The following is a 15,393-nucleotide window of genomic DNA, read 5'->3' on the forward strand; positions in this document are numbered from 1 at the left end:
GCAGAATCTTACTGTAGTCACTCTAGCTCCTTTAATCGCACATGCTAAACCTAATTTTACTTTGGTTTATCTGGTTTTTTTCCCACTCAACTCCAAATATTATGCTAGTAAATTCTCTGCATTATACATGATTTTATTTATAACTAATTGATATCATTTATCACAAAATTTATTTATGAAATATTGTTTTTATGAATTTATTTAACGTTTATGCCCATAAAATTGACATTGTTTTGCTATGGGTTTTTTTATTATTATTATTCTATACACATTGATAATTCACCTGGTAATGAGACAAGATTCCTAAACTTTACAGATCTGATGGTGTCTGCATTTTTAAACTGTACCTAATTAATAAGCATGCAAAATTAAAAGGGTAAAGCACAAAATAAACGGAGAAGATACTTGTTGTTTGTGGAGAATACAAGAAGCTTTCATGGAAGGATCATTTGACCTGGGATATTGTCCCCAGTGGGCACATGGAGTAGAAAAGATTATTCCACATAAAGGGAAAAATGTGACTAAAGTCATTTGGCAAAGAAGTATAGGCAGTCCAAGTGGGGAATAAGCAAAGGAATACCTTCCATTGTGGGCCTGGCCATAAAGAAAATTATGGGGCATAAATTGTTTTAGAAAAAAGAAACAGAAAATTGCTAAAGTAGGTTTACCAGAGGAGCAGTTGTTTTTCACAATAGTGGGGGCTGAGGAGCCGGCAAGGATCACCCACAAATGACAAAACTATTAAAGGGAGAAGTTGGGAGACTGGTTCAGATTTTAGGACTAAGTTATGGCCATAGATTCTTCTAGAAGACACAACAGTTGACTGGTGGAGTTGCGGCTGGCCCCCAGGTTGTCACAGAGTGGTCCACATGGAAGGTGTGACTCTTCCACAGGATGTACTACAGGCTTAGAGTAGAACACCTTTAACAGAAGAAAAGGAAAAAATTGTCTGAGTGAGATTTGTAAATGCAGACTCGAACGATGCACCAAGGAGTCTGACTCTTCATGAAATGGAGTACACTGCAAATGACACTCTGCAGGCTGGTTATGTGGCTACAGTGCTATGCTAGAATGCAATGTTAGGGCACAGCTCTGGCTTCCACCTGGCCCAATTTGAGCAGCTAGAATCTTGCCTGCTCACTGGTGCTCAAGGTGTGCTAACTTTGCAGAAAAAGAAGTCCTTTTTGGTACGTGCAAGAACATTAGATCTTTGGTACAAGTTGCAATTCAATCCCTCTACATTATTAGTTGCCAGACCACAGTCATCTGGTGACTTCCCTGTGGACCACTCTATGACAACCTGAGGGCCAGCCACAACTCCACCAGTCAACTGCTGTCTTCTAGAAGCTATGGCCATAACTTCAGTCCTAAATCTGAACCAGTCTCCCAACCTCCTCCTTTAATAGTCTTGTCATTTGCGGGTGATCCTTGCCAGCTCCTTAACCCCCACTTTTGTGAAAAATGACTGCTCCTCTGGTAACGCTATTTTAGCAATCTGTTATAATCTCATGGTCCCAGTGGCACTCACTCCACCATCTCTTTTGGATTTCGATACAGATGATATAGATCTCAGTAGTCTTGTGGTCTAGTCAGCCCAGTCTAACCTAGGCAGTATGACAGGGTTATCCCTTCCAGTCTCTGAGGGGAAGTGTTTCCACAGTGATTGATACTATCAGTCACAGCAGTATGTGTATGTGTTCCCAGCTACTTGAAAGGAGGAGGTAGGAGGACTGCTGGAACCCAGGAGTTTCAGGCAAGCCTAAGCAATAAAAAACCCAATCAGAAACAAAACAACAAAACCTTCAAATGTATTCTTCCATTAAATGAAGGATTTGAATTAGTTCCAGTCTGTTTCTGCTTGAACAATGTACTATACTTTGGATCAATTTGAAGACATTTTTTAAAACTAGGGTATGATTTATGTATAGCAAAAAGCACATGTTAATCATATAGCTCTATGAATTTTTATACCCAAGAAATGACATGCAGATGAAAGCACAAAATATTTCCACTAATCAAGAAAGTTCTCCTTGACCCATTTTAGTTAATGCTACTGCTTACATACAGGTTGCCACTGCTTTTTTTTTAAATTTTCAAATATTTTATTTATTATTTTTATGAGTGTATTGCCTGCATGTTTGTGAGGGCACCTGTGTTGTGCAATGTCACGGAGGTCAGAAGAGGGCTTCAGATTCCCCTAGAACTGGAGTTAAGGACGGTTCGTAGTCGCCATGTGGGTGCTGAGAATCGAACCCAGGTCCTCTGTAAGAGAGGTCAGTGCTCTTAACTGCTGAGCCATCTCTCCAGCCCTGAGGTCACCACTTTTGTCATAGATTAGCTTTGCCTCTAATGAGTTTCATACAAGCGGAATTAGATACTAAAGTATCTTGCTTCTTTTGCTCAACTTAATGATTTTGAGATTCATACATGTGTTCCATGTATCACTAGTTAATGTCTAACAATGCAATGTAGTATTTCACTATGCAAATATACCAGTTTATATGTCTCTGCACAGCTCTGGAGTATTAGGAATAAAACTGCTGTAAGTATTCCTGAAAAACAGAAAAAAATAAATATAAAGATTTGACTTTCTAAATTTGGATTTCATCTATTTTAAAACTGGTTAGATATGGTGGCGCATGCCTGTAATCCTAGTTGCTTCAGAGGCAGAGGCAGAAGAATCACAAGTTCAAGGCCAGCCTGGGATCAATAGAATACCATGCTAGTATGAGCTATAACAGTTAGTCCCTGTCTTAAAATTTAGAAGTAAAAATAAAAGGCTTGGGATGTAGCTCAGTGGTACAGTGCTTGTCTAGCTTGTGTGAGGTCCTAGGTTCAGTCCTAAATATAGAAATAAAATTGGTGCTCACATACATTAGAAGAAACATTTATAATGGACCTATAGCCCTCAAAAAAAGAGGAGAGCTTGGGAGCAGCTGCTTACTCCCAAAACATCTGTGTCACTATTGAACTCATAAGCACATCTTGCCATGCTGGTCATTACTCGGGAAAATGCTGAATATAGCTGGACAGGAAGACATGACAAGAAATTCTAAATGTGAGAGGGTCCAAGAATGTAGAACCTACCTTCTTTCTATGTGACATAACTTAGTGGAAGTTCCTCCAATCCACCAGGGGGACCTCCCACTTTTTGGTAATGTCAACTTGCATCAGAACAGTCTTGAATATTTGAGGAACCAAGATGGTATGTGCTCCTGTGGGAAGATTTTGGCAAATGCCCTCTTCTGAATGGCTATAAGCAAATAATAAGATTTATCTTAATCATGGATACTTCCAGTATCTTCAAAAATGGGAAAACTTAGGTGAGGTTTAATATAATTCAGCTATTATCCTCAAGTAGCAATGAAAATGTTATTTCAGCTACGTATAGAATGAAAAACTTGAAGTGAGGGAATAAGCTACAAAGTTGAAAAAATAATCAGTTCTCTGTGGTTGAGAAATCTGAAGGCCAATTTGTGCTACTTTTCAACTGCCACTGTGATTTAAGCAGCAAGAAATGACAGCACATCAGTCATGTTCTGTGGCACAATTATGGCCCAGGTGGGGTTATAACTACATGATGACACCTTCTGGAACTGTTGATGATCTCTGTGTTGTACAAAAAAAGCATTACAGTGTAATTTTTTAAAATATCTTGGATTGCAAGGGATTAACTAGTAGCTCTAAAAAGCAACTAATTTAGGAAGACTTAAAATGAGGAGCAGTTTCAAGTTATCCATGGCTATTCATGGTATTAAACTGCACACATTGGCAGAAAGCAGTAATGAACTTCAGAAACGTAGTTGGTACAGATCTGTAAAATCCAATTTGTAATATACATCTAAAATCACTCACAAAACCGTATTTTTAAAAGACAAGAAATGCACTGGAACAAAAACATTTCTACGTGGGGCTGGGGAGATGGCTCAGTGGTTAAAAACACTGGCTGTTCTTGCAGAAGACCTGGGTTCAAATCCCAGCACCCACATGGCAGTTAACTGTCCATAACTCCAGTTCTAGGGGATCTGACACCCTCTTCTGACCTCCATGGCCATTGCACAACACGAGTGCACTTACATACATGTAGGCAGTACATGCATACACATAAAAATAATAAAATATTATAAAAAACATTTCTAAGTAAGGCAATTAGAAAAGTAAGTATTTCTAACAGGATTACAGGGATCACATATAGTCAGTCTACCACAGAAAAGAAATTTCCATCTGGAAACATTTGCAAAATAAATACTAAGGAATTCAAATAAATACTTGTTATAGTCTGACTCCCTTTCCCCCAATGCCCATCTTATTTGCAAAGGTCTTAAACCCTAAAATAAATCCTACAAAACTTTTTGCCTTTATTTTTACTTTAACTTAAGTCAGTAACATTCAAGTTTTCTTTTTTCTTCTTTTAGGGGTATGCTGGGGATCAAAGCCAGGGACTCACTAATGCTAAACATGCACTATTTCACCAAGTTATACTCCCAGCCCCCAGGGGTTTTATCTTCATGTACAGCCAACATCTATCAGCTAGAAATTCACAACAACAAATCCAAGTTATTTGGATTGGTAACTTTACAAGCTTATGTGCTTTCATAGCAAACTAAAACTAGAAAAGGTTAAGAAAGTAACAAAGAAAACAAGATTCTTATACATGTTTTAATGCAATGCTGGCAAAAGCAGACTGAGAAAAATAGCATTTGTGTCAACCTTAGTACCTATACTGGAGGCATGAAAAATATGTTAGCAGTTAAAAAACTGTTAGTCTACTGAATTATCAACAGATTTCAGAATAAAGGAATGGAAAGAATTCAAAACAAATGGACGATTATATTTAATTATATGAGGCTTTGTTTAAAGGTCCCTGATTTTATGTGTCTGCAAAGCCCAGTTGAACAGCAGAGCTGCAAAAAGCTGGAAATTATCTGATATTAAAGGTTCTGAAGTGCTTAATATAGGCAATGAGATGTTTTAAGAATTCTTAAATGGTAGGCAGCATGTGTGCTTAGCATGAGCTATTTATATAGTCCACAAAGAGGTTGATTTCCTCTGGGCTACAGTTGCCAGGACCTGCACAGATTCACTTGCAGCAATTTTTATGATGCATGAAAGAGCCCCTTTAGATCAGCCCATGGTTTGTGAGATTGACTGCACCCCTTCCTTCCACACTTTGAACACTTTGAGGTAGCACAGGCCATGTCACCCTGGATTCTGTGGAAAGGGGACTGAAAAAAATAACATGCCGACCCCTTTTCTTTTGAAGGCTAATTCTTGTCTCTAAAATCTTTTCCCTTTAAGATGTTTCCTAAAATAGTAAGCCTTTCAGCACTCACATAAATATTGTTTGGTTTTTTAAAAATCTAAACTAAGACTCAAGTATTTAAGTTTTAAATTAAGTTGAAGTTGCATTAGAGGGGAAAAAGTTAGTAACTAATGGGGCCGTAGTGTTTGACACCTGTTATAAGTGCACATAGGCATGTGGAGCTGTGTGACAGGCAAGGAATATAGACTATCGTTAGGGCATTAGCTACAAATTCAGTAACACTTTCTTATTCCATATTAAGCTCTCAGAAGCTGAAAATAATATGAAGTGCCATAATCAGCTTGGGTTGCTATGACTAGGTGACTTAAACAACATACATATTATCTATCATAGGTCTTGAGGTAAGCCCCAGGTCAGGGTGCCAGCAGATTCGGTTCATGATGGCGCTTTCTCCCTGGTTCAGTCTGTAGCCTTCTTATTGTGCCTTACCTACCGTAGGCAGGAAGTACAAGTATGTCTTCCACTTCTTCTAAGGGTACTAAAGGTAAATCATCATCCATCATGGATGCTCCACCACCAGGAACTCATCTAAACCTAATTACTTCCCAAAGGCCCTGACTCCTAATATCATCACACTCAAGTAGGGGGGAGGGGTTGTCAACAACACCAGCTAGAGAGTTTTCTTTCAAACCTGCAATACATTTGGATTTACCATTTGGAATTCCAATGGACCTTGTTTCAGTAGAATTAAATAGGTGGCACTTTGGGGAAAACAGGACATAACATTATGAAGAAGGAGAAAGTTTCATAGTTTAGAAAATAATCATCCAATGGGCCTGGAGAGATGGCTCAGTGGTTAAGTGCACTGGTGGCTAACAACCATCAATAACTCCAGTTCCAGGGGATCCAACACCTCTTCTGCATGCATGGGTACTCTGAAACATGCAGGCAAAACATACACATTAGATAATAAGTAAATAAAAAATATTTTTTTAAAAAAGAAAACTTTCCCACCATGGAGCTCTTCAACATTTTCCAAATCTCTCCTCTAATTTTTAGACACAGAGAAAATGAAGAAACTCAACAGTCTTTGCTAATTACTTCAAAAGACTATTCTTTTGGAAAAATAGAGAATTTAAATGATAGGGAATTATTTAAAAAATTATACTATAAACACATCTGCCATATACCTAGAAACATTAAATTTAAAAAACCAACTACTGTTATATTTAACATTGTATTGTCTTCAATTATTGGGATCTGTACTAATTTCCAGATGAGTGAATTGGGTAGAAAAAAAAAAATACAATGAACCTGAAGATTACCAACAGCTACAAATAAAACCAATACTGAGTGAGTCAACATTGGATATCTTAAGCTTTTGATTTGGAGACATAGTATTATTGTAATTGTATTTGTCAGACTGGACATGCATGCATCACTTTTTACTGCATTTATCAGTAGTTCTGGACCCTAGGGAATCAGATATTATACAAGCCTGAAAATCAGAAGAATCAGTACACAATTAACTTGTAAGCAATGCCAAAATTTTTAGTTTTCTTCAAGAAACTTCCTTCTTCGTTTCTTTTTTATTCATTCTTCTTTCCCTGCTCTTTCTCAACCAAGAGGTAGATCAGTATTTTTCATTTCCAGAAATAAACACAAATAGTTAGAATTGTGAAAAATATCAACAGGGCCATATTTAAAGAGTGAGTGTGTGTATGTGAATGTACTTTAGTAAGGATAGTTCTTCATCTATCTAATGAACACTTATCGCCCCTAATATATTCAGGTCCTTTTCTAAGTGTTTTTAAATACTGACTTATTTAATCCTAACAAGGCATGATATAAGCACCATTATCCAACAGCACCCCCAATATAGGTAAAGAAAGCAAAGCATAGAAAGGTGAGTCATTTCCACAAGGTCAGAGAACCTGAGCATAATGGGAAGAAAGATTATGAGTGCAAAGCCCTTAGTTCTCCCCCAACTCCTCACAGCCTCTGAAGAGGCTGCAGCATACACCTACTTGCCTTCTACCTGCCTCTGCAAGGCCTTTATGCCTTGGCTTTGATTTATCCAAAAACAGAGATAAATCATATTCACTGTCATCATTTCCAAAGTTCCTCATTGAGATTCCAAAATGAATACAAATAGCTGTTCAAAAAACATGTGTACAGTACTTTCTACACAACAAGCACAATGCGAGTACTTGGCTTATAAAAAGAACTAAGAAGCACTTACTATCCTGAAGGAGATATAGCAAGTGACCAAATATTAAACCACATATTTAAATCCTTGATGGGAGTTTTTTCAAAAGTTATTTCTCTAAGATAATTTCAAAACTAATGACTACAATATTTTCAAAATATATTTTTGACTGTTATATGAAAATTCAAAAGTCTATTTGCTAGGCTTGTCAGGGTTATGACATTCAGAAAAAAATCCTTTTAACTAATCACAAGACATTAAAATGTCAGGGTGATGTTTGAAATCAGTCTCCCCCAACCAGGATCTTGCTGTCTAGGGTGGCCTTGAACTCATGATCCCCCTGACGCAATCTCCAAAGTATGAGTTCTAGGAGTACATTTATGTGCCACCATGCCCTGCTCCTGCTATATGCATTAATTTTTTAATTTCTATGTGTATGAGTGTTTGCCTAGCTGTATGCAAGTGCACCACCTGTGTGCAATGCCCACAGAGGCCAAAAATGGTGACAAATTCCCTGGAATTGGAATTACAGGTGGTTGTTAGTCATGTGGGTGCTGGGAACCCAAAAACAGTCAGTGCCCTTGGCTGCTGAGCCATCTATCCAGTCCACTATATGCATTTAAAGAAAAAAAATCAAGTTAGGTCAGTGACCCCAGACATTCCCCAGTGCAAGTCCATCCACTGAGGTCTAGTAAGCCACTGAGGAACATCTGGGGTCACTGACTTGACACACTGGGCCTTAACACGGATGACAAAGTATATGGGTTCCAGTGGGGCAGGGAGTTATGGGAGGGTGCCAGTGGGGGCGGGGATATAAAGATGATTAAGGTTGTTTGAGATATTCTATTGACAACTGATTGCTGCTAGATGAGGAACAACTGATCTTTCTGAAACAGGATCTATAGATAGGCTGACTAGATTCAGTGGATGGACAAACACTGGTGAATGGCTGGGGGCACTGACAACACAGTGGACAGTAACAGGGATGACAGTATATGGGCTCCAGTGGGGGAGGGGGGCTATGTGAGGGTGCCATTTGGGAAGTGGGTATATAGATGAATAAGATTGTTTGGGATGCTCTGTATGATATACACACAAAAAAAAATCAACAAATAAAATGAGTTATATTTGAAAAAGAAAGATTGAGATAGTCTATATAAAATACACAAAAATTCCATAAAACAAATTTTAAAAATCAAGTTAGATTCCTGTAAACTTCTGAAAAAGCAGTGCATTACTCTAATTATAAAGAGAGGAAGAACAGAAAGAACAGGGAGAGCAAGCATATTCTTTCTGATCTTTGAGGCTGAAGAAACAGCAGGAAGAATGTCTTTACACAAGAAATTTCATACGAATTTACAGCATTTAAGGGTGTTTTAGAGCCCAGTATTAAATGTAGTCACTAGCCCCTTAAAAATACAGGTAACAGTATTTTGGGGGCCAGATGCTTGTAGGTAAAAAGATACACTTGAAAGTCATTGCCTCATGAAAGGGATGAACACTTGCCATTATCTCCCAAACATTCAGTATCACCAAGACACTTTAAAAATAAATTAAAAAATGCTAATGCTGACAACTAAATTACAAGTTTTAGATTTTTATATAATTTAGAAGAAATTTCATAAACAATACCTCATTTTTATAAGCAAAAATCTACAAGTGTCTGTGTATTTCCTACTACTCTGGAATGTTTTTGCCAAGTTGAAACAATTTTATTATGATTTCCCATGGAATTGCACTAACGCTATAAAGTAACTTGGAGGCAACTGACATCTTGAAGTATTACAGTTGACACACAAAGGCAAATTTGTTTACTTATTTCTAGTTTTAATACCTTCAAAGTTCTATCACTTTTTCTTCAGCGTCATAGATATTCCTCAGTGAAGGTGTTCTTCAAGTCTCTACTTTTGTAGCTACAGTGATGGTGATTCTCTTTCAACTGATTTCTTAGTAGGTTTTGTTCTGAGACAGGGTCTCCTTATAGCCCCATCTGGCCTGCAACTTGCTATATCCTAGACCAGGGTGGCCTTGATCTCATAGAGATCAAGGGATTAAAGGCATGCACCACCTCGCTGGGCTTGATTTCTTAGTAGTTTATTGAGCCATAATTAGTATGTAAAAATATATTTAAAGTATATGGCCCAACAATGTTTAGTGAATTATCGTTGGTCAGCATCTTTTCAGATTTCTGTTCTGTTCTCTCTCCTGTCTTAGGGCTTCCTTAATGTATGTATTTGTAGTCATGTGTCCCACAGGTCTCTGAGACTGCTGATTTCTCATTCTGTTGATTGGCTATTGTTAAGATATAAATTATATAACCAGAATTTTTTCCCATTTTCATGTATGTGTGGTTTGCATCATGTGTGCATGTATGTTTATGTGTGTGTGTGTACATATGGAAGCCCAAGGTTGATGCTGGGAATCATCCTCCAGAGCTCTTCCACCTTATTCAATGAGGGCCTCTTAATCAAACCCAGAGCTTGGCGATGTGGCTATACTCACTAGTGAGCATGCTCTGGGGATCCCACCTCTGCCTTCCCAGAAATACAGGTGAGTCTCCATGCCCATTAACATTTACATGGTTTCTAGGGATGCACATTCCAGTCCTCTGGTTTGCACAGATTCTTTAGCGATCTCCAGAGTGCCTGGAATGAAGAATGCAATGAATTGTTACCTATTACTAAGTATAGGTTATGACAGTTCACTAAAGGGCAGAAGTTTCTATGGAAGCTGAACCAGAAAAACTTTCTGGCAATCCCCCTTTCCAGAGGTTTGCAAAATTCCCTCATACAGAGTCATCTCCCTAGAGGAGCTCTGCAACAAAACTGTTCAATGGGACAGAGATTATTCATCTGCTTCTTACAATCTTTTTGTGTTCATGTTGTACTTTCGTTTACTTATAATTTATTTTCATGTATATATATTTTACTCACTTTAAATAAAATATATAAAATCCTTTTTTATATAGACTATTATTTAGGCAGACTGTATTCAGAGAATCACTGTAAAATATTTGTTGTTATTTTCCCTAGTAGTGGAGTTGCTCAATGCTATTGCTCCTCCTAGAAAAATATGTAGCAACATGATGGCTACAGTCCCAAAGGCTATGGGAAAAAAAGCAGCAATGAAATGCTCAACACAGTGCTAAGAAATTATAGTAATAACTGAATCTAGAAATAAAAGCAGACAGCTTGTTAAATCAACAGTGGCATTTTAAGCACTTTTATATAGTGACTAGTATTCCTAAAACTTTTATGGATTTCTTTAATCCATCAATCTCCTACAATAAATGTATTTTGCTTTATTGGAAATAAGAATTACAAGAAACATTTCCCCCCCTTGGATTTGCATCAAATGATCAGTACTTTTTATTTTATGACTTCACTATTTAGCTTAAAACATTTGAAGAAAATGACAGCATGCTGTGACGTATTCTTAAAAGCTGCCATAATGCACTGATTTATGTTTAAGAGAATTCTATGCCAGCGTATAAGTGACTGCAGCAGCTCATTCCTTTTGCCCTGAACCACTCCAATGTTTAAATACCCGTCCTTGCACTTACTTTGCCTCGGCTTCCTATATTCATCCAAGTTTACATTACAAAAACACTTATGTACATTTTCTCTTCCATGCATTTTACCTTTTTCAGCTCTCAAAATTATCTTCAAGAAAAAAACCCTGTATTTTCATACACACAGTATCCTAAATTCTCACAACTGACAGAAAAATTGTGACTAAATTCTCCTTTGTAGAATTCTGTATAAATTTGCTTAAGGGATTGAACCCCATCTGGCATTGAAGCGCACTTAGGACAGTGAGGGTGAAGTAGAAGTTGGAAGGGGATGGGGGTTGAGAGATTGAAGCTGGAATGGTCGATGCAAGCTGCACACAATACGGACTTGTCATACTGAACTCCCATGAATATACACAAGTAACATGTGTTAATCAAAAGGGAAAAACAATTACACAAGTAGTACATATTTTACAAAATAGAAGACTATACTTAAATAAGACAGTGAGGTTGACAGAAGAGCCACATCTACACAGGCAAGTGTCAAGGATATTAAAGAGTTAGACTTGATTCAATGGTGTTAATGATTAATTTGACACTATATGGCTGGAAATTTTTTTAAGTATATATTGACACCTGGAAAAATCTAGTACATGGCTATCTTTCTGATAATATTTAAAAATCACATAAAATACTATTATATTTTAATTATTTCTAAAGTATAATACTTGGCATCACAGAAGATGGTATGGCAAACAAATATATTTTAATACTTTATTACATATTTAAAATATTTTATCCATATAACACATGAAAGTCTTAAAATGTGGTCATCTCAAAACAGAAAAAATATATTAATGTTTCAGTGTTCTCATTCTAGAATCAAGTATACACCTATACACCAGTATGGTGGTACATACCTGGAATCCCAGTATTCAGGAAGCTGAGATTAGAGGATTACAAGCTAAAGGAAAGCCTCCCTTCTCCTGAAGAGTTATAATTTGTTCATATATCAAATTCTATCAATACCAGAATACATACAATGTATTAGTCTATTGGTCACAAGAAATATTATTCTGACAACATAATAATTTAGCTCACAATAAGGGGACGTGAGCCATCAAAATAAATTCAGCAGAATTCAAACTTATTCACAAACAACTTGAAATGACAATTTGAATGAAATTTTTGAATGCAACAAATCAAAAGATTAGAAAGTCTGAGAACTATTAAACACCATTAGAAGTCAGTGTGGAGGTTATAGAGATTCCACCAGAAATGACTGACAAAATAATGGTTATACTGCCAGTGTGCAAAGACTAGAAAAGTTGGTTCCCACACTTGAATTAAATGCATCAGTACTATCCAGTAACAATGAAATTTTTAACAGTTCCACTGACAATAGTAAAGAACAGTTAAGACATCTATCTGTAGGAGCCAAGTCAACTTATCATTTTTCCTTGAAAAAGGCTTCTTTTCACAGATGTTCATTACACATTCATTTATGAATTACACTCATAAAAAAGTAACTACAAACAATAGAAATCACATTTTTCAAATTGGGAGGGGATCTGGAGGGATGGCTTACATGAACTTACTGCTCTTGGAGAGGACCCCTAGGGTTCAGTTCCCAGAACCTATATTGGGCAGCTCACATCCACCTGTACCTTCAGTTCCAGGGGGATCTGATGCCCTGTTCTGGCCTCTACATGCACCTGCACACATATGGTACACACGAACACATACACATACACATTAATAGTAAATTTTTTTAAAAAATTTATTTTGTAAACACGATTCTCCTGCTTCTGCCTCCTAAGTGGTAAGATTACAGGTGCATAACACCATGCCTAGAAATTTCTTTTGAAAGCAGTTCTGACACAGGAGTTCTAATTTAATTATTTTGTCAAAAATCACCAAACAATATTGAAAGTAAATTTCAGCATCATTTCATATAATACTGATAAAATTGACCAGGATAAATGACAATATTAAAAGTCACACTAAATAAATTTTACAACAAATTTAATAATGCTCCCAAAATACAGCAAATAGTATTATTAATGAGGAGATGTGCTTTATTTTACATGTCCTCCTTTCATTGATGAAGTTATTTAAAATGAAGTACAAAACATGTGCTTTCCTTTCCTTACTTCAAATGGGTATCAACAGTCACTTGTAGACAAGGAAACCCCATGGTCTCTCCTTGCCTCTTTCCTTCCTTTTAAATATATACTTATTTAGGTTAGAGTGGAAAAGAAAAAGGAAAAAGAAACCCCTGAAGTCCAGGCTTTTAATATTTGGTGAGAAAAAACTGAGTTAGGACAGCCAATTTTTTTTTTTCAGCAGCTAGCAATTACAAAAATACAATGTATTAACTCCACATCCTAAAAAAGGCTACAAATGAAAGAACAGCAAGACTTATGAACAATTAATATCTGGATGTAATGCCGATGACACATTGCAGGAAAACAACCTTCCTGAATATTATGGGATTCTAACTGCCCACATGTGTGCACGTAGAACAATTTTACAGTTTCCAAAGGTCAATGGCATCATACAACTTAGTGGAGTATTAAATTAGAACACTCAAGTTATGTGTGGTAATGCAAACATTCTAGTCAACGAATACCAAATACCAAATTAAGTAAGCATGAGCAACTTAGGCAACGGGTTATTACATATTAAGCAGCTTTTTGTTGTAAAAGTGAATCATGAAAGTACAGAAAATGAACCTTTTTTTTCTCTAAGCACTCTTCAAGTCCATAAACTTGTTTTGGTGCAAGATTGATTTAGGCAACACAGTCTGTGTTTGAATCATTGTAGAAACACTATTTCACTTGTCTTCAGTGTTTGATACACTACTTTGTAAATAAAGGGAACATTTGTTATTTTTTAGCAATCATACTTGAGCAAACATCCTAAACTTTTTTTTTTTACATCAGTTTTAGGAATAACTTCAGCTGTGACCACAATGAACCCATCTAACAATATCTGTATTTCGATTATGGGCAAAGACAGAAGTTACAGTGTTTAGTGCATTTTATTCACAAGATCAAATGGCATTGGTAAAAATAAGATAAAGAAGCTTAAACAGATCTACAAATTAAAGTACTGTGTACATCTTAAATTACGCAGCAGGGGTTAAGAGGGGAATGTGTCAGTAAAACAAGGAAATATTACCAAATGCAAAAGGAAATGGAAAAACAAATTACCTCCTAGCGGGTAAAAATTAGTTTGTTGAAATTATTTTGTCCTTAATTCTAGTGATTTCTATTTACTGATTTTCAGGAGTTACCATGAGGAAGAGAAATTACATCACAATAATTGAAATATTTAGTATACCTGGTGTTAGAGCACCCTCTATCACATGATCATATACAGAGATAGTTACAGGAACTAGTTTCCTTAATGTGTGGCTGTTGGTTTAACCATTAACTTTCCTGGTTTTAATTTCCTACTACCAGGGAGAAAAAGCTTTGTCCAATTTTAGTATCACTGTAAAAATATTACCAACAGAACCATCTGTCCTCAATAGCAAATGGCATTATTAGCAAAGCAATCCTGAACTCTTATTTGAACTGTGGTCCTACCACCTACAGCATCTCTATTCCCTAAAAACTTAAATCTGGGCCTGCATCACCCAGCTGTATTTCCACGTCTCCTTTCCCAGTTATAAACTGTGCAGTGGAGAACCAGTCTTTTAAAAGCCTTCTGAATTCTGATGCATGCTAAAGTTTGAGAATCACTGCTGTACAAGAAATGCCCATCGGACTTCCAAGGGATATTTCAGTAACTTTCACTATCTGTCTAGATATATAAGGCATCATTCCAACAAAACACTGAGAACAATGGCTAATAGTCTTCAACTTTCCTGGAAAACCTGGGCTTTCAGGCAAGAATTCGTTACTGGCGGTAAATATGTGTTGATTTTGCTAACTTTGAGGGGAACTGTTCTCCGTTTACCTAAAACAAACACGCCACACAAACAAATCTATATTCAACGTTTCTGAGCCCTAATAAGAGCCCTAATACTGCTCGGTTTTGCAGAATCAACTAAACCAATAGAAAACAAAAGCTTTTACAACAGAGGCGAATGAATGCCACAAACCCTGTACCCTCTCCACAAAGCGAGAAATGATGGAGGATCCCGGCAGGCTAAAGAACTGACCAGGCGTACCGTGAGGAACAGGCACAAGGAAGCAAAACAGGGGAACAGGAACTGTTTCCCTAGGGCTAGAAACTTAAAAAAGAACTCCACTTCCTCCCTGCTTCTGGTCAGTTTTCCCTCCTAACTCCAGCAACTTCCGCTGGGAGAAGCGGCAAAATCCCTCCTGCGCGGGAACCCTTAAGGGGAGGAGACTTCGGTCCCACCCTCCTCACTGGTGGGGGCGAAGAAAGCTGGGGGGC

General features: G+C 37.1%; 1 long non-coding RNA gene across 1 annotated transcript; it reads right to left on the minus strand.

The window, feature by feature from the left end:
- Nucleotides 1–282: 282 nt before the first annotated feature.
- Nucleotides 283–15,265, minus strand: LOC115068742. Its single transcript, XR_003848082.1, has 3 exons — nt 15,155–15,265; nt 3,088–3,253; nt 283–921 (listed from the first exon to the last, which is right to left on the minus strand). It is a non-coding gene; the product is annotated as an uncharacterized LOC115068742 (long non-coding RNA).
- Between the last annotated feature and the right edge of the window lie 128 nt (nt 15,266–15,393).

Source organism: Nannospalax galili, unplaced genomic scaffold, assembly GCF_000622305.1.
Source record: "Nannospalax galili isolate Female #2095 unplaced genomic scaffold, S.galili_v1.0 scaffold768, whole genome shotgun sequence".
NCBI classification, from domain to species: Eukaryota; Metazoa; Chordata; class Mammalia; order Rodentia; family Spalacidae; genus Nannospalax; species Nannospalax galili.